General features: G+C 36.2%; 1 protein-coding gene across 2 annotated transcripts in view; it reads right to left on the bottom strand.

Annotated features, from left to right (window-relative positions):
* Positions 1-18,344, bottom strand: part of LOC115215897 — a 72,917-nt gene extending 54,573 nt beyond the window's left edge. The window contains exons 1-2 of one of the 2 annotated variants that reach the window (XM_029785249.2): positions 17,873-18,343; positions 11,715-11,851 (exon numbers count right to left, since the gene is read on the bottom strand). The gene's annotated coding sequence lies outside the window, so the exon portion shown is untranslated. Of the gene's footprint in view, positions 1-11,714; positions 11,852-17,872 lie in introns of both variants that reach the window. The other variant, XM_029785250.2, reaches the window with a different exon arrangement.
* Positions 18,345-20,568: the final 2,224 nt, after the last annotated feature.

Here is a 20,568-nt window from a genome sequence, read left to right as displayed (position 1 = left end):
ATGTGCATGTCCCATGCAGCCCACGTCTCAAAACTGGTTGCCTATGCTTGGTCTAGGATGTATCAAACTGACAGTATTTCACTACATCATTCATTGTGGAAATCTGTCGTGTGATAGAGCAGAGAATGATCTCAAAACACTTGTCATTAGTTTTAGACATTTTGGGAAGAAACCGTTGCTGAATACAACTGTTTGCTTTACCTAAATGTTAAGATGGTTTAATAGAAGAAATAAGATTATTTTACAATTTTTTTAAAAATTGTGATGGAGACTGACATTTTTTAGAATGAGAAAGATCATGTTTAACCCTTTAGCATTTAAACCGGCCAAAAGTATTCTGCCTGTTTTATGGTCAAACTGGCCAGATCTGGTCTCTCACACCTACCCTACAATATCGTTTTTAAAATTAACAGCTACCTCATCCAAATCTCATAGCTACAAGATGATGCACGATTAGTTCAAAACAATGTGGATAAAAAAGCATTAATTTTGGCAGAATAATGCGAACACTAATGGGTTAACCACTTCTTAGAAACAACAAATAGTTGTGCAAATTGGTATACTCAGCCAACTTATTGAAAATCTTACAATATCCATTTGAATGCATTATTAAGGAACTTCCATCAGATTTCTGTCTTGAAGTTACAGACCTGCAGCCAAATGATATGTTACAAAAGAAAAGTCAAATACAAATGGGAAAACTTGATTGCTTTTTATAAATGCCTCTCAGGCTTTAATAAATGCCTCTTATACTTCTCAAAATCCTTTGCTTCAGCATTTGGTACCATGTCTTAGGAAAAAAACAAAATTTGTTTTCAAACGATGAAGTATATTCTTTTCTTGTTTCGGCACAAGGCCAGCAATTCTGAAGGGGTTGGGTGGAGTTGCCTATATTGATCCCAGTTACTCAACTGATACTTATTTTTATCAACCTCGAAAGGAAGTAAGGCAAAGTCAACCTTAGCAGAATTTGAACTCAGAATGTAAAGACAGACGAAATGTCACTAAGCATTTTGTCTGGTGTGCTAACGATTCTACCAGCTCATCACTTTCGAAAGATTAAAGTCTATTAAAACTGTTTACAAGCCATTGTTGCCCAGTTGATACTGGACATGAGTCTTGATGATGTTTTGATTCTAAACCGCCCCCCCCCCCGCATATGTTGTAGTTCACATTGGCATATTGTGCATAAAAATCCATATAGCTACATGATGGAAAACAAAGAACACCGCTTGTATGACAATGATACATGTTTACGACTATCACATGATGTCCAGACAAAGAAACAGTACCCTCTCCTCACACACACATATATATATATATATATCATCATCATCATCATTTAGTGTCCGCTTTCCATGCTAGCATGGGTTGGACGCTTCAACTGGGGTCTGTGAAGCCGGAAGGCTGCATCAGGCCCAGTCTGATCTGGCAGTGTTTCTACGGCTGGATGCCCTTCCTAACGCCTATATATATATATATATATATATATATATATAATGAACTTCTTTCAGTTTTTATCAGCCAAATCTACTCACAAGGCTTTGATCAACCTAATACTATAGCAGAAGACATGAGTGACACACAGTGGGACTGAATGCCAAACCATGTGGTTGGAAAGTAAACTTCTTGCTATACAACCATGCCAGTACATATGTGTGATTACATATATCATTACGATGATGAGTTAATGCCTGTTTTGCATGCTGGCATGGGTTGGACGGTTTGAAACAGAACTGGCAAGGCCAGGATCCACACCAGGTTCCATTGTCTGATTTAGTATGAATTCTACAGCTGGATGCCCTTCCGAACACCAAACACTTCTCAAAGTGTTCTGGGTGATTTTTACACAGCACCATTACTTGGGCTTCTTGCGTGACACCAGCACAAAGCTATGTGCAAGCATGTGTGTGTATACAGAAGTTGTGCCAGGTAACTTTCAACATATCTTAGATCATAAATAGAGATGACCAATCACAATGCTACACAGCATGTGCCAACCATATAATGCTCATTTCTCTTTGAGATGTATCAACATCAACATGGCAGATTCCAAAAGAAGATACAAAAGGCACACCTTGGGTCTACTTGTCAAACACAGCAACTTGTAAAGTGCCAGCTACTTGAATATTTTGCCAAGACCTTATTTAAAGGTAAGAAATAGAGGCCTCTAGTAGAAATGTATCAACTGGCCAAAAATGGCCAGTAGAAAGAAACATTCTTAGCTGTCAGAGACTGTAAAAGCAGTCGTGTTTGTCCAGCAGGTCTAGGACATTGAACTGAAGATTCCAACAGATATAGTTCTCAGCTCCCTTGTGTTTATTAGTCTTCCAGGGGATTACCAGTTTAAGGATGGATACCCCAGAGAGATTTTGCATTCTGAAAACCTAGCTCTCATCTTTGAATTAATCCGTGATTAACCCTTTAACATTCAGATTATTCTAACATAAGGCTTATTTGTTCACATTTTGTTGAATTAATTATACATTATTTTGTAGCTTAAATATTTCAATGGTGTATTTGGATATTTTTAGAATGACATTGTAGCATACACGAGATTGGATATGCTTTTATTCTTTTACAGGGTTCAGTCAAAGACATTGACTCCTGGACTTATTCTTTGTAAGCCTAATACTTATTTTGTTGGTCTCTTTTGCCAAACTGCTAGGTTATGAGGACATAAACACATGCAATGGTGAGGGGACAAACAGACACAGACACATATATATGTGGCAGGCTTCTTTTAGTTTCCGTCTATCAAATCCACTCACAAAGTTTGGCTGTCCTGAGGCTATAGTAGAAGACATTTGACCAAGGTGCCACACAGTGGGACTGAACCTGGAACATTGTAGCTGGGAAGCAAGCTTCTTATCACCCAGCCATGCCTGGTCAGTTTTAACATAAAACATGTAGAATATTTGGTTTGGATTAAATGCCAAAGGGTTATGAAAATTTCCTATCTTGGAAGCAAAACCTACAATTGCCAAGTCTCAAAGTAAACCAAGGAAACATAGGAATTTTTGCTGCTACTGAAGAAGTGGCCAAGCTTGTTATGTAAAAAATGAGTAGGTAGGAATTCCAAACTGTATACTCACTGTAAAGTGCCAAAGAAGTGTAGTAGAATCACTGAGACGGAATGTAGACTTTATATATGGAAGATCTACAGGAATAGTGAGCACTAAGAGTACACATGAAATTAATTCTTTCAAGTGTTCATCCTTTGTTACCCTGCCAGGGCCATGTAAAAGGCACCCATGCTGGCGTCATATAGAAAGCTCCTGTGCTGGTGCCATATAAAAGGTACCCAGTATACTCTGTAAAGCGGCTGGCATTAGGAAGGGCATCCTGTTGTAGAAACCATGCCAAATAATACAGTAGAGCTTGGTTCAATCCTCTGGCTTGCTAGCTCCTTGTCAAGCCGTCCAACCCATGCCATCATGGAATATGGACACTGAATGATGATGATGATATCAACGATGACAATAGACCTCATTAATAGAGGAGGTATGTCCTTCAAAAGCATAGAAACAAGAGAAAGAACCAAGATTAAAATGTTCAGAGAGTTAATACCATGACAGTGTTACCTGTTTACAGCTGAATCAACTAGAACAATGTGAAATGAAGAGTTTCGTTAAAGAACCCAATGCACCAATTCTGAGAGCAACATACTATGTTGTTACCTTTATTAGACTGCACCACCTCAAACTTTTTTAGTTGAATGAATCAATCCCCAGTATTAATTTTTTTAAGCCTGGTACTTATTAAATTGTTTTTTTTTAGCTGAACTGCTATGTTATGGGGGCATAAACACACCAACATTGGTTGTCAAGCAGTAATGATGGACAAACATGAAGACACACACACGTGTATATAGACACAACAGGCTTTTTTTCAGTTTACCTCAACCAAATCCACTTATGTCAAGAACAGCCATCCACCTATAGAACCAGCAATGCAAAATATGAAAACATAATTTACTTGGTTCGTCCAACAGTTTTACTGCTACTGTGACATGTCATGTTTTATCTAAACAACAAAACACAAAAATCACTTACAAGGATTTGGTTGGCCCTACCCTATAGTAGAAGACACTTGCTCAAGGTGCTATGCAGTGGGACTGAACCAAAAACTATCCATGTGCTTATTCTTCCCATCTTAACATAAAGTACAAATTAACAGCTAGGTAGGTAGACCTGGCCACTTGAGCATTAAATATCTTGTTCACTGACACAGTATAACCTCAGTGACTTGCATGCAGTTTATTATGAAGCACAAGATATTGGTTATGTGAAAAATGGGTCCAACACAGGTCAGATGTATTACATGATAAATTCATTATATAGATTATAGATAATAAATTAGACTTTTTTCCAGTGAAGTAACAACACACTATTCTTAAATAATTAAATATTGTTGATTAGCTTCTAAGTTACTTCAAGATAACATATCAGTTTACTGTTTTGGAGAAATTTCAACAGTCAGCTATTGATGATACATCACCATTTAACATCCATCTTCCTTGCTGACATCAGTTGGATGACTTTACAGGAGGTGACAAGGTCAGGAACTGGCAAAGCCAGAAGCTACATCAAGTTCCATTGCCTGCTTTGGCCTGGTTTCTACAGCTGGATGCCCTAACACTAGCCACTTTACAGGATGTATACTGGGTGCTTATTATGTGGAACCATCACCAGTGCTTTTTACATGGCACCAGCACCAACAGGGTCACAACATACTCAGCGGTCCCCATCCATTTTTGGACAATAGACTAGCATTATGCAAGACAATTTTTCCACAGGCCAAAATATCACATGCATAACAAAACACAAAGTGCATAATATATATATATAAAATGCAAATGTAATTATAACATTGTATATTATGCACTTTATTGCTACTATTATTACATTTTAATATGCATTATAATACAAGCAAAAATTTGAAAGTTCATCCTTTCTGTGCAACCGGGTACTGGTCAGCAGCCTGATGGTTGGAGACCACCTGTTCTAAATCTAAATCATTTGAAAAGCATTGAATAGAATGCTTTGTAGAATATTTTTCCAAATTTCTGCTCTCTGAGATCAAATCCTGTCAAAATCAACTTTGCCTTCTATCCTTTCAGAGTTGATACAGTACAGTCCATGGTGGTGGATAAGTGAATATCTTAGAGCAGAGGAGAGGATATTTTGCCATATCTGTTCCAGCTCTGTGTTCTTAGTTGAAAACCTGTCTCCTATAACTGGATGCAAAAAGAAAAAGAACAGTGACACATTGTCAAGAACAGCCATTCCACCTATAGAACCAGCAATGCCAAAAATGAAAACATAATTTACTTGATTCATCCAACAGTTTTGCTGTTACTGTGACATGTCATGTTTTATCTAAACAACAAAACACAAAAATCACCATTTCACATGCACTTTTCCATGCTGGTATGGGTTGGATGTGTCATCAGTTTGAGTTAATTCAGTAACACCAAAGAACTAACTTGGACTCTGATGACTTGTCCAACCCATATCAATATGGAAAAGCAATCATAAAGTAATGTTCAACCTGTGATCAAAAGGTATTGTAACCATCACAATCTTGTTTCACTCTTTTCAAGATGGTAGAGTGTAATTTAAGGAAGATTTAGTTACTATTCCTAGCAGTACAGTGACCACCTTTAAAAAGAATTTAAGATCAAAATAGAAAATGATTGCCTCTGTGCTACTGATAACTCCATCCCATTCACAAATCAGACAGCGCTGTAGCTGGAACACTTTCAGAAGTAAGGTGACCTATCACTTTTTTCTTGTATCAAGTGTATTTGAGAACTTAAGTGAATAAAAACACTTCCTCTGAAGGTAGACACTTCGCTCTCATTAAAGACAAAGTAGTCTAGGATTAATAAAGCCCAAAAATACCAAATAAGGAATAACAAAACATTATGCATTACGTTTTTAGGCAAGGCACTTCATTTCACATTGTTCTAGTTGACTCAGTTGAAAGTGAAACGCATTTACTACATTATGGCAATTTTACAGACTATTAGGCCAAAATCTTCCCAATGCAAGACATCAGTAACCCTTGATGGCACATTGGATGCTGATGATATTGTCTATGTAAAAGAAAAAGGAAAAAAAACCTTTTTCACCTAAGGAAATTTATAAAGTTTATGATTGCCAAATATTCTCTGAATATAACCTAAATTTTTACAATCTGAGAAGTCAATGCATCATAAAGGCTATTCAGGTTATGGAACATATCTCGTTAAATTTTATTAGAGCTAAACAACTGGTTCCCTCACTTCTCTTGGTTCCACTCCTCCTTCAGCTGAATTGTCTTTGCCTTCCAAGCTAGTTGGCAACCACTTGGGTACTGGTGCCACATAAAAAGCACCAGTACACTGTGTAAAGTAGTTGACATTAGGAAGGTTATACAGCCATAGAAACCATACCAGAACAGACAATTGGAGCCAAGTGCAATTCTCAGGCTTGCCAGCTCCTGTCAAACTGTCCAACCTAAGCCAGCATGGAAAACAGATATCAGACAATGAATAGCAACATAGATATTGTGTATGATAGTGAAGAAAGCTTGACTACATTAGACTAGCTTTTGTTTAACCCTTTTGATACTAACCCAGCCATAGCCAGCCGAAAAAATGTTTGGTTCACAAGACCAACCTAACCAAGAGTACCCATTGTTATTTAAATGTGAATTTAAGCACAAATCTCTTTAGTACATCTGTAAAAATATGTGATTTCACTTTGTAAATAGTTGAGTTATAGTATCCAACATTGCTTGATGTGATATCTGAACTCAGTAAATTTTGGGAGATAGTTTTCCACATTTTTTCGGCATTGATTTTTTTTTCATGCTATCAAGCAGTGATTCTGAATTTAAAGGTTTTTCAACAGAAAATATGGAGATATAGAGAAAAAGAATGAATGAGGCACGTAGTGTACAAGAATGCATCCGAAACCAAAAGCAGCAATTCTGAAGAAACAAAGCAACGATTGCGACAGCAAAGACGATTTTACATCGGAATGAAGTAAAAACTTTAAAAATGTTTTTATTAGCAATTTTCTGAGAAGGGGTTATCCATAGTCTTTCTTAGGAAGCAAAACCGTTAGACTTTTATTATTTTCAATATGCTTGTTTGAAGCGATCACTGCGGAAACAAACTGTTATGCAGAATGAAAAACAAACAGTATATGCCAGGAAAGCCCACGAAATGGAGGATCAAAGTTTGGAAAATTTGTGAAGCAAATACTGGGTACTGCTATGGATTTAATTTTTATACAGGTAAAATAATGTTAGTCAGCATGGCCTAGGGTATGATGTGGTCTGGAATTTACCACTTCCGTACCATAACCAGGGTTGTATATTATTTTTTGACCAAATTTTTTAGTTTGGTCAAACTTGCGGTGAATTTAGGTGGATTCCAGTATTTCAGTTTATTTCACCATTAAGGTACATCTGTTCTGTTGTGTATTAAATTCAACTGACAATCTAGTGATGTGCACAATTCTTCTATATCAAAATTTTGTTGCATACCCAATTGAATATTAGCTGATGATTCATTTTCTATGGTGATGTTTAAGCAAAATTTTAATATTTTTACCTTTTGCTTAGTTTGCCTGGATTTACCTGTAATTAGAGTCACTTTGAGACAAAAGTTATGCAATAGAATTGATTAAGAACCCTTTCTTTAATTATGTTCCAAATATCACATTAATATGTTGATAAGTAAAAAAGTTACAGTTGTTTAATGAAACTAGTCAAAATTCATGATTATTTTAGAATTTAATTGAAACTCATGAGGGGTGGATTTTGGTCAGAAACATAGTAACAAAAGGGTTAAAAAAAAAAAAGCAATGGAATAGTAGACACTGTGTTCCTTTCCAATTTGTCATGATGACCAACATTTCCAGAAGGCTAGCAGAGTCAGACACACCAGATCCTAATCTCAGTTAACTATCTTGGCTTTTATTCCTTGTTCCATGAGAATGCTCTTTCTCAAGAGAGAGATTATTTCCGAAGCAGAGGTAGTGAAATTATTTTAATAAATCTGCTATACTTATGAACATCAATATTTAACTCGTTAGCAATAAAGGGACCATACCTGGTCCCAAATGTGCTGTTTTATATTGAAACTTTCTAGATTCAGCCTCTCACACCTACCCTAAATCATCATTTGAAGTCCATTTTCCATGCTGGCTTGGGTTGGACATTTTGACAAGAGCTGCACCAGGTTCTAATTGTTTGCTTCAGTATGGTTTCTATGGCTAGATGCCCTTCCTAATGCAAACCACTTTACAGAGCATACTGAGAGCTTTTTATGTGACACCATCACAAGAGCTTTTTACATGGCATCAGTGTTGGTGCTTTTCATGTGGCACCAGTACAGGTGCATGGCATTCTAAAAATAAATCACATTATCAAAATCTCAAAGCTATAAGACAATGCATGATTAATTAAAAACAAAGTGAATAAAAAAAGCATTACAATTGTCAGAATAATCTGAACGCTAAAGGGTTTAAGAAAACGATTAAGATGAAACTTCATCTGTAATTTATTATTTTGCAGTTCAATAGTTTCTTTCTTCTGAAATGACATTAAATGTTGAGATACTGTGTTCTGTAATGTGTCACGTATCACATGGTTGGTGAGTTCTTCCTAAAACTGGAAACTCAGCTGTACAATTAGTATTTGAAATAAGTCTTCAGTATACAGACCATTTACCGTTATTTCTAACTAGCTTAAAAGCTGCACTCTGTGCGAACTTTTAAGCTAGCTCCTGTGGAGGCTAACTGGGCCTGCAGCCCAAAATTAAAGAGAGTGATAACAATACAACACTGATTGGTACCCAATCAATATGGTATTACTTTAAATCCAGTTTAAATGAAAAACTTGTAAGTTCACAAATTTTGGGATTTAAAATTCGAATTTTCAACTCTTAGTGTATAACAAATCCTCATCCAGACCTGATCCTAATACTGGATGTTCAAGAACCAAATGAAGGACAGATTTTCAATCCTGTGATCATCCAGATACCAAAAAAGGTATATGTCTTTGTAGACTGATATACAGGGACAGACAGATAGATTTTGTCCCAGATAGACAAAATTTTGTGTTTATTACTATAGATAACAGCTATTACAAACAATATTGTCAGGGTAGGAGGCACAAAAGGAAAACAGCCATGTGTTCCATTTGGAAGAGTCTCACCACCTAGTCCTCAACTTTTAAATGCATAATAAAATATATTACACAGTCAAAGACAAGGGAACAGACATGTAAGCCAGGAATTCAGAAATATGGTTGCTGTTGGTCAACCCTTTGATATTACTTGGTAAACACTTTAATGAGGTGTTGTCATCGAATACAGAGTGATTTTACTTAGGTCTACATTTTACAAATATTTATCGTTGTTAGGTTTCTCTCCAGATAAGTCTTTATTAGATAATATTAAGCAGAATAGTATATCTGACTAGGGCCTACAAGAGAAATACTACAGGGCAAAACAAGACTATTTTGGGGACTGGGAAGTGGGGTTCCTTTCAAAATTCAAGAAGACCTTGAAGTCATTTATTTATTTGCTTTTGAGAAGGAGGCCAGTCAGATATTCATGGGTCTCTCCTTAGCCTCTCTAGACCATTGATTGCCACTATCCAGATACAAAATCAAGCAGATAAATCAAAGAAAATCCTAACAGGAATCAAACATAAGATCAGTTCTCATATAGGGAACTGTAAAGCAGTTATGGGCAAACTGTGATCTATGGGGCCTTGTGAATGGCACACCTAACTAGTGCAGCCCACCTGATGATGAGCCATGTCTCCTATGGCCCACTTCTTGATAAAGGTTGTCCATGCCTGTTGTAAAGTATTCACCAAACATCATAGTTTACTAAATTCTTTCTACAGCCTCTCTTTATTTTAAACCTTTCATTATATTTCTGTTGAAATATGCTGCTTTTGCGTCAGTTTATTTTAAATAAAGAAGTATATAATAAAATAACTTTGTCACTATTAATGCTTTGGAGACAGGAGCCTCATCTGGAGTTTTAGTGCCAAGAAGACGGAGCCCTTTTCACAAGCCCTATGGGGGGCATGCACTTGTTTTTAAAAAAGAATTATAGAAATAAAGTAATTACTTTACATATATAAAACTATATATATTCTTGTAGAAAACTGAATTAACTAATACAATTTTCTTCATCAGTCAACTTTTCAGTTGATAAACCAGCCCTGTCAGCTCCTAAGGGTTAAATGACTGTTTGAAACATTAACAGGAAGACCCATTGAAGGAAGGTTTTACTTTAGATTGCTCTAATTTAGAAACATATTATAAAACTAGGAGTAGTTTCAGGCAGGTTGATATCAAAAGGTCAATTGAAAGAAAGATTCCAAAAATTACTTTTGGTAACATTCACACAACGTTTAAGCATATATCTTGAAGTTATTAGATATAGAACCATGAGTAGCAAGAAATGTAATCTGGACAAATATGTTTATGAGAAAGGACTGCAGACATTTTCAGAACTAGAGGGGAAAAAATTGAATAATCTAGAATAAACTTCACAAAAATTTATTTAACACCTGAGTAAAAGCTTCTAAAGTTCCTTTAATGGAATTTGAGAGAAGTTTCATATAATGGGTAATTTCAAAAACTATGAGTATTTGTGTATATAACAAAAACTATGTGTATATGAAGCAGCTACTTTTGCATGTGTTGTTCCCAAAGGTTTCTGAACAAAAGAAAATAACGGTAAGCATTTCCTTCAAACTTTCATTTCATATTTCAGAAAATATTCAGACAGGAGATATTCAAAAGAAAACCAGGCTCAGTTTATTGGCTAATCATTGGAAACAAGCAATTCTGAGTACTGGAAATGGAAACCTTTCAGTTATGATGTATTGAAGAATACTCTACATCTGTATTGAGTCCTGTAAACCATTGCTTCTAGTGATCAACAGAGATTTATATAAGGAATTGCACAAGATATTTGAAAAATAGAAAAGATAATCTAGTTTAGTGGTTTTAGAAGGATAACTAAGGCTATGATCAATGTATCAATTTGTTATATAGATCTCTGTAGACTAAAGCATTGCGAAAGAGGTTATTCACGTAACACAGAAATAAATGTAAGCAATATGATAAAGTTGTCTAACAAAAGATTAAGTAGTTTGATATTAATAGTTACTTGATCGTTTAAAGACATTAACACGATTTTAATACAACAAAGATTAACTCTTGAGGTCCCTGTCAGTGATATTGTTTAGCATAACCAACTTCGCCTTTCACATTTCATATTTCTGAGGTCAATAAAAACAGAACAAAAAAATACCAATTCAGGACAAGCAATGTTTAAGGATTCCTGCAACATTTAATACAACTTCTTGAGCTTTTACCATCAAAACTTACTAAAATATTTTAAGTAAAATATGAAATTAAATTTTCCAAGAGATCATATAAAACTAGTAGCTGTTTTTGATAGGACACAAGATTATCAAAAACCAGTATTTTTTTTACCATTTTAGTAATTCTTAATCATAGCCAAACACTGGCAACCTGATTTAGCACAATGCAAAACACCCAAAAGGTGTAAATATGGAAAAGAAATAAAGAACTGAAGTGCTGGTTTTAAATTATTGTACACTATAATAATATCATCAGAGAAATATTCAATACACACTATCACAAACAGAGTAAAAAGGGATCGCTACCTGGGTAATGACTGCAGAAAATCAGGGAGTTGGATATTAACCTGGAGTTCTTTAGATCAGTAGTCACAGTAAAGATTTGCAGAAAAAAAAAATGAGAACAGTTACAGTCCAATAGAGTAGTGCTGCTATATCTTGAGCTGGTGAAAAAGAAAAAAGAGAGAAAAAAAAAAAGTAATTATTATGAATTTATTACCAGTACTAAGCTTACTGTAAAATGATTTATAAACATAAACCGAAATTTTAAGACTATCTTTGAGATAAAGGAGATTGGTGTATATTTTTGCTTTTAGGTGCACCAGAAACAAGTGTTTCTCGACAGTAGGGATTATATGTAAATACAGTGTATTGCTCTGTTTAGTAGAGGGATCAGCAAAAAAAAAAAGATCCCATCCAGTGAGAGATAAATATTTAATGTTCACAGGAATTTGAAATGCAAGCTGGTATATATTTCCTGAAACTTACTTTCTGAAAGATAGGAGTCAGGCAGTAGTGGCTAATGGAGCCACCTCAATGAAAACACAAATAGTGAGCGGTGTTCCACAGGGCACTGTCTTGGGACCACTGCTTTTTATTGTGGCCCTCCCAGATATGCCCTCAACTGCCTAGATAGCCACCCTTACTAGCTATGCAGACAATACAAAAGTCTCTCAGAAAATACAGAACCCCAGTGATGATGCAAATCTGCAGCAGGAGTTGGACTCAATTTACAGATGGGCTGAGGATAATAATATGCACTCAAATGCAGAAAAATTCCAAGCCCTGCACTACCAGCGGCCAAAACTGAATATGAAACTTACAGGGTACACTGGTCCACAGGAAATTTCAATCCCAGAGACTAAATCAGTGAGGGACATGGGTATCGACATGAGTGATAATACCACTTTCCAAGTGCATATTACCAGGATGGTGACAAAGTGCAGACTGGCTGGATGGATCCTGAGAACATTCAGAACCAGAGATAAGGAAACCATGATGGTCCTATGGAGGACATTTGTCCTCAGCTGCCTGGATTACTGCTCCCAGCTATGGTCACCCAGCAGTGCAAAATTAACAGCGGACCTAGAAGCAATCCAGCAAAGCTTCACAAAGAAGATCGTCTCTTTGCAACTTGACAGCTACTGGGAAAGGCTGAAACAGCTAAGACTCTACTCTCTGGAGCAAAGGCGAGAGAGGTATGCAGTACTATAGATCTGGAAGGAATTGTGCCAAATTTTGGCACAGAAATCTATACCAATACCAGAACAGGTTGAGACTGCATAGTACCAATGGTCCCAGCAACGCAATCGCACTTGAGGACCAGTTATTGCAACACCCTGGGTTTCAGGGGCCCAAAGACTTTTAATATTCTCCCAAAGAGCCTGAGGAACCTGCACAAAGTAGATGTAGGCATTCTTAAGTCATGGCTAGACCACTTCCTGTCAAGAGTCCAAAGATGAACCTACCTCATAGCAAGAGGTGCAAATGAGGGTAGCTACATCTAACTCCATTCTACACCAAGTGCCACATATTGGAGGAGGCTCTCAGTAGCAAAATGGCGGTGCATAAGCATGGTCACAGATCTGAGCTGAAACTACAGAGAGAAATATATATATATATATATATATATATATATATATATATATACACATATATTGTGAAAAAGTGCCACACCCTAGCATTTGAGGGAACCTGTGGAAGAGGTAGACCCAGGAAGACTTAAGATGAGGTGGTGAAGCATGACCTTTGAACATTAGCCCTCACCAAGGCAATGACTAGCGACCGAGACCTTAGAAAATATGCTGTGCATTAGAAGACCTGACAAGACAAGTGAAACCATAACCCGTGGCCTTTACCAGGGGTGTAGCCAGCCCACTTATGCGTACCTTTCCTTCTTTGCACACAAAACTCAGCTTGCGAAGACCTGTTGAGGCAAGTGAAATCGAAATTGAACCAAATTTGATGACTGGTACCCATGCCAGTGGAGCGCTAACAGCTCAATCCGAGTGGGGTCACTGTCAGAGCAGCTGTCTGGCTTCTATGCCAGTGGCACGTAAAAAGCACCATTTGAGCATGATCATTACCAGCATCGCCTTACTGGTATGTGAACAAAACATTCGAGCAAGGTTGTTGCCAGTGCCGCTGGACTGATTCCTGTGCAGGTGGCATGTAAAAAACACAGCTTAAGCGTGGCCGATGGCAGTACTGCCTAACTGGCACGTAAAAGCACCCACTACACTCTCGGAGTGGTCGGCGTTAGGAAGGGCATCCAGCTGCAGAAACTCTGCAGGATCAGATTGGAGCCTGGTGCAGCCATCTGGTTCGCCAGTCCTGTCAAATTATCCAATCCATGCTAGCATGGAAAGTAGGCGTTAAATGATGATGATGATATATACACACACACACATACATAAATATGTATATTTATATATATGTATACATATGTTTGTGTGGATGTGTATACATGTGTCTATTGCAGCAACCTTTTTGTGTACACAGTTTGTCACAGACCATACCTTTCTTTTGCCAGGATCAAGTCTTATTTGTGGACCCATGAAAATTGAATCTCCACCAACTATGTCTGTGCACGCTTGTCAATGCCGTGTATGCAATAAGGTCTGCAATTCTAGTGGAGGCCTCAAAAGACATTTTAAGATCAACAAACATCATAACTTAACTGCAGCTCTTGGTGGTCCAAATCAGATATGCAATCTATGTGGGTGTCTTTTCAACATATTGTCTGGTTTAAAAAGCTACATCAGACCCCATGATGGCTCTGAAGTGTAAGTACAAGAGGTGGTTAGACCCTGCATAAGGAGTAGACAACCACTATATATATATATATAAAAGAGATAATGGTGTCATTGAGAGCCAAAGGTGTCAGGTAATGCTGAATAAGTGCTATAGTCAGACCATAGTTAAGCTCCAGATTCGGTAATATTGCGAATAAAGGGTTCAACGTTGGTTCTATGTCAGCGTGTGTATATATAAAAAATTTTTTGCATAATAAGATAAAAAAAACAACGCTGTGTAGATATTAGAGCATTTATAGATAGAATGCTCTAATATCTACACAGCCTTGGTTTTTTATCTTATTACGTAAAAAATTCTTATATATATATATAAACACAGGGTTTCTTAGTAAAAGTTGTTTTCCAAGAGCAAATCTCACAGCCTTCATCATTCCATGCTTGCATTTACATAAACATATAAATGATGTGCACACCACTACTTTAACCCATTTGGTATCTAAACTGGCTAAATTATTCTATCTGTTCTATGTTCAAAATGGCCAGATCCAGCCTCTTACGTCTACCCTACAATGTTGTTTTAAAAATAGACAATGACATCTTCAAAATCTTCAAGCTACAAAATAAGACATGATTAATTCAAAACAATGAAGATAAATGAACATTACATTTGATTTCAAGTGAGCATACCAATTTAACAGAAATTCTTGCAAGCTTTCACACACATCAGCAAATGTTTTGTGGTTTCTGATTTCTATATAGAAGCAGAAGCTCCTAGCTAGATCCACATGGCTGAATCTGAGTCCATCACTGAACAGGTGAAATCATACTGAAACATCAGTGTCTGACTGTCTGTTGTCATTATTTGGAGTGTACATTTTTAACACAAAAAGTTCCAAGGAAGAAGTTGTTCTCAGATTAAATCCTAGTGAGCCTGGTTCCATGCCTGTGCATAAACAAATGTGCTAAATAATAAATACATTCCTTATATATGTGTGCATGTGCACATACACGAGAGGCTTTGGGTAAAAGAAAATACAGGAGAATCAGTTGATTATGATTCTTATTCAACATATTCTCCCTCTCAGATTAACACACTTATTGCAGCGGTTCTTCACTTTTTCTAAGCCCTGTAAAAGAAGTTGGGAGGTTGGGCCTCTAACCAGGCCTTTCATGATACCCTTAAAACCAGGCACTTTTCAGCACCCCCACGTGAGTGTGTGTGTGTGTGTGTGTGTGTGTGTATGTGTATATATATATATATATATATATATATATAAATATCCATACACACATGTGTGTGCTCTATGTATGTACTAATATTAGCTTGTTCATTCATTTAAACTAAAATGTACACCTTTGGATTTCTGTGAAAGTTTTTAAGGACATAATAGGGGCCTTTAAGCAGTTTTTTATTATCATTATTATTACTTGACTGCCAAAGAAAGGGTAGTGTTTAAAGTGTGCAATGTAAACGGTATCTATAAACAAATGTATACGCTTGTAAACTATACATCACCATCACTACAAGACAGTATTTGTTTGATAAAAATAATAATAAAATAACTAGGACGATAACAGTTTTATAAAAGAAAAACAGTAGCAAAACAATTCTCATCTGTAATAGAATATGAATACAAAAATTGAATTATTTTCAACAAAAAAATATACATGATTAAGCTTATTAGCAATAATCAGCGAAAAACAAATGTTTCTAGCATCAGTTGCTAAGTTAGATTATGTAAATAACAACGAAACGGTGCCAATGCAATAGAATGTCCGATAAACAAAGTTGGCTGGCGAATGAGATCCATTGCTATTTCTTGAACTAAGGAGTAGGACAGAATTATTAAAACCTACACTGCAAAGATTGAAGAGAATATAAAAATAGGCTAAAGTGTCCACTCTGGTACAGCACCACCAGCATTCACAACTCCATCATGGAGCCAATGTGAAGTCACTATGCGACCGCTTGACCTCTAGAAATAGTAGCCAGATACAATTTTAGGTGTGGAAAGGGACAGGACCACTATGCCTTGAACATTAATGCAGGACTAAACAATAGCTAATACCAAATCTCATTCATCAAATGAGAGAGCCTTTACGTGGTCAATCGAATAGCAAGAAATAGCAGCTAAATCTTCCTCAAATCACACTGTTAAAATATGAGAAAGACTATATTAAGTAATGTAATCCTACATACTCCTAAAAAGACGAAGTGGACATAGCTGGAATGATTTGGGACTAAACATCAACCAATCCACTCAAAGCTACATCCAAAAGCCAGTCCATGGAAGTGTATACACGTAGTCTATAATTTATGGACATCACATGTTATGGCGAGAATAAATAAATAACTGAAAAGCTAAATAAATAGAAACATAACTATCTATAGGTAAGATGTCATCATGGATGTGATGAAACGAAAATGTGATTTTATTTTTAAGTAAACAGAAGTTAAGAAGCTTGTGTATCATCACGTTTTCAGTTCTAAATATGGGATACATTTGAACATGTTGGAACATGTTCTATGAATGACACAATATAATAAAATACATAAACAATCGAGTGTAAAAAAATAGCTTTGATGTCGCTAAAGTGAAGAAGGAAGACATTTGAATTTTAAAACTCGTACATTCGGGCCCATCGAAACATGTGGAAAGAGAAATACGAATTCAAATGTCCCAACTTAAGTAGAAAATACAGCATGTAGTGTGGGGTGTGTGTTTTTGGTACAGTTTAAGACAGTGACTAGACACTAATAAATTCCAAATAGAGTATAAAAAAATGTATGTTTCGGCCCTATAATATTCTGAGTAAAATATATAACAGAGAAGCGATATATATATATATATATATGTAGGTATGTATGAGAATGGTCGAAGTCAGAGGCAAATATATTCGTTCAAAACATAGCAGTTCGTAGCAAAAACAGTGTCAGGTGGAGATATTTCAAGGAAGGAAAAAGAAGGGGCTGACAAATGAAAAAATAAAATACAATGATAATAAAAAATAGATGCACCGATGAAACAAACCGAGAGATTACAACATACCATCCACTGAAGAAAACCATCCTTTACTATATATATGCATACACTAAAAGTATCAATAAGTTAGTTTAAATAATACACATAAATACGTTTAATATTTTTAATGCGCAATATATATAAAACAGTTGGCCCGTTCTGCTTGTGTACATTTCAATACTCTGGAATTAAGTTTTCCTTCAACCCCGTCTGAAAATAATTCACAAGAATTCTTATAAAATAGATATGTTAAATAAAAACTTTTTTTTTTCCAGTCAGTATTCGACTGAATGATTATAATTATAAATAATAATAATTATTATTATTACTAAATGTTGTTTTTGTAGCTTCAGCAATAAACAAGTGGAAAGCATGAAATAAGCAGTTTGAAAGGTCTCACACTTACATCAATAACTGATCATCATTACGAAAAAGTGTTAGAATTTCTTGTAAAAAGTCGGGGGTTTTTTTTTTCTGTTTTTGCTCTTTCGTGTGTACAAGTAAAAAATATATATATATATATGTATAATATATATATATATATATCTTTTCTTTCTTTTTTCTTTTTATCCCCTACTTCTTTTTTTTTTTTCTGTTTGGTATTGAGACGGCTGAAGAAATAATACAAAATAAAACGGTCGGGAAAAGAAAAAGATTTGTGTCCGTCTTCAAACCCGAATAAACCAAGGAAAGGTTTAAAAGAGGGGCGAAGAGAAACTCAAGTGAAGGAGGAGATATAGCGATAATAGACGGGAGAGAGATAAATGGACCGATAAATAAAAAGAGGTACAAGAGCCATCAAACATTTGTGTGAAGCCGAAATAACCAAAACAAGTTACTGGCCACCGATCTTACCCACAATGCATAGGTAAAAGGTATTACTTCCGGAACGCCAGTGACCTCTTCGAACAATGTTTTTCTTTTATTGTCGTTGTTGTTGATGATGATGTTGATGTTTGTTTTTTATTTATTTATTTGTTTATGTTGTTGTTGTGTGTCAGTCGTTATTTGTTTATGTTGTTGTTTGTCAATCGTTTATTTATTTATATATTTATTTATGTTGATGCTTGTTTATATATTTATGTTGTTATAGATTATCGGCCGTTTATTTATTTATTTATGCTCGTTTACGCTGACTGATACACATGCACGCAGAAATATATTTATGTATCATCCGTGTATGTCTTGTTGTTTAATAACCGAATAAATAATAACAATAGTGTGTTTGGTCATTTAATTTTTATTTACAGTAAACGAGAGAAAAACAAAAAGGCGAAATTTGTTAATCGTCTCTAACTTCCTCTTCAACAAAACGTCCTACATTGCTTCTGTCTCTCATGTTTATCATGCCTGTAATTTTCGACTGCATTCGTATATTTGGCAGACAGTGTTTACAATGCGTCATCTAAAATTTCACATTACTCTTGGCTGAAGTGAGAGGTCGAGGGTTATACAACGGAATGGCGAAGTCGAGATTCATCTTCTCTAGCTATGAAATTATTAATTGCCAGGCAGGCCCCAAATTCTTATCTTCTTAACTTAAATGGCACTCCGTCAATTACGACGACGAGGGTTCCGGCTGATCCGATCAACAGAACAGCCTGCTTGGGAAATTAACGTACAAGTGGCTGAGCAATCCACAGATACGCTTACCCTTACTGTAAGGCTTCTGTTTATTATGCTTTGGTAATATCCTTGCTCAAGTCACGGATGTCAAAGGAACTGTGTTGTATTTAAATGAAGACAGTTCTGTAATGTGATAACTATTCCAAATCCCTTGAAAGTGATGGCGAAAAATTGAGTTGCTGTGTGTTAGAGAGATTCAGCGTGACACAGAATGTGGCAAGGCTGATCCTTTGAAATACAGATACAATTTCGCCAGCTGAGTGAACTGAAGCAACGTAAAATAATGAGTCTTGCTCAAGGATACCCCGCACCTTCGAGAGTCGAACTCACGGTCTTATGGTTGTGAACCAAATATTCTATCCATGCGCCTTCACTGTCACATGTAAACGTACACATGTACTGTTTCTTAACATAAGCTCAAGGTTAAAAATTTGGGCAAGAGAGTATTCAGTTGATCAGTACTCCCCTAGTACTTACTTCACTGGTTCTTTATTTTATCGACGCTGGAAAGATAAGGCTGAATGTGACACGATTTGAATTTCAAGCGTACTGATTTAGAAGAAGTATCACAATGTGTTTTGTCTAACGCTTTAACAATTCGTCCTGTGATCAGCTACTTACAGCTTTCTAGTTATCCACCAGCCTTACCTTTTTATCAATGCAACCGTGTGTTAAGTTACAAAACTATTTATCAGCTATCCATAAGAGGGGTTTCCTTTCTACTTGAGACAACCCTTATCAGCTATGTTCTCTAACCATGTTGTCAAATAACTATTATAGAATGTTTAGTCAGGGACAATTGGTTATTGTCATTTTAAACTCCCTAAGTCTGGTTTTGATGTGTCCATCCATTTTCTGTGCCTGCTAGTCTTAGGAGGGTTGTGGGGACAGAGTCCACAGGCACCTCCTCTATAGGTTCCTATCAAAAGCAACCATCATTAAATTTTACTGCTGGATTCCAAAAGGGGACTAACTGAAACTATGGCTTTTATCCAACTATTTCATTCCTGGTCTACCCCCTAGTTCTTCTGCTAATTGATTTGTCTTGTAGAATCTGTCTTGTGATCCTTTTCTGTGGAATTTTAGCGACAGGTTCGTAGAACTGGAGCTGTGACCTCTCGATGCAGAGAATTAATGGTTTGACCTGCTAAGACCATCCCACCCTGATCTCTGAGCTGCTGAGTGATCCCATTTCAGTTGCTTGTATTCACAATCATACACTTTCAGTCATTTCCCAACATATATGACCAGAGTGAGGATAGGCATGGAAACTGAACTGAACTGAACTGAAGATAGCTGGTTTGGTATTTTACTAACCTCTCCTCTTCTGAGGATTGAATGCCAAAGCTGGCACATCACTGTAGATGCTGGATCTGCAATTCCAGCATCCATTTTAGCCTCTTGCTTCCCATCATTCATGAATATGACCCAAAGGTACTTCTCTACATTCTCAGTGATGTTATACTGAGAAGACTT

Source organism: Octopus sinensis, linkage group LG9, assembly GCF_006345805.1.
Source record: "Octopus sinensis linkage group LG9, ASM634580v1, whole genome shotgun sequence".
NCBI lineage: Eukaryota > Metazoa > Mollusca > Cephalopoda > Octopoda > Octopodidae > Octopus > Octopus sinensis.
Note: the sequence above shows the minus strand (reverse complement) of the source record. Positions and strands in the feature narration are given on the sequence as shown.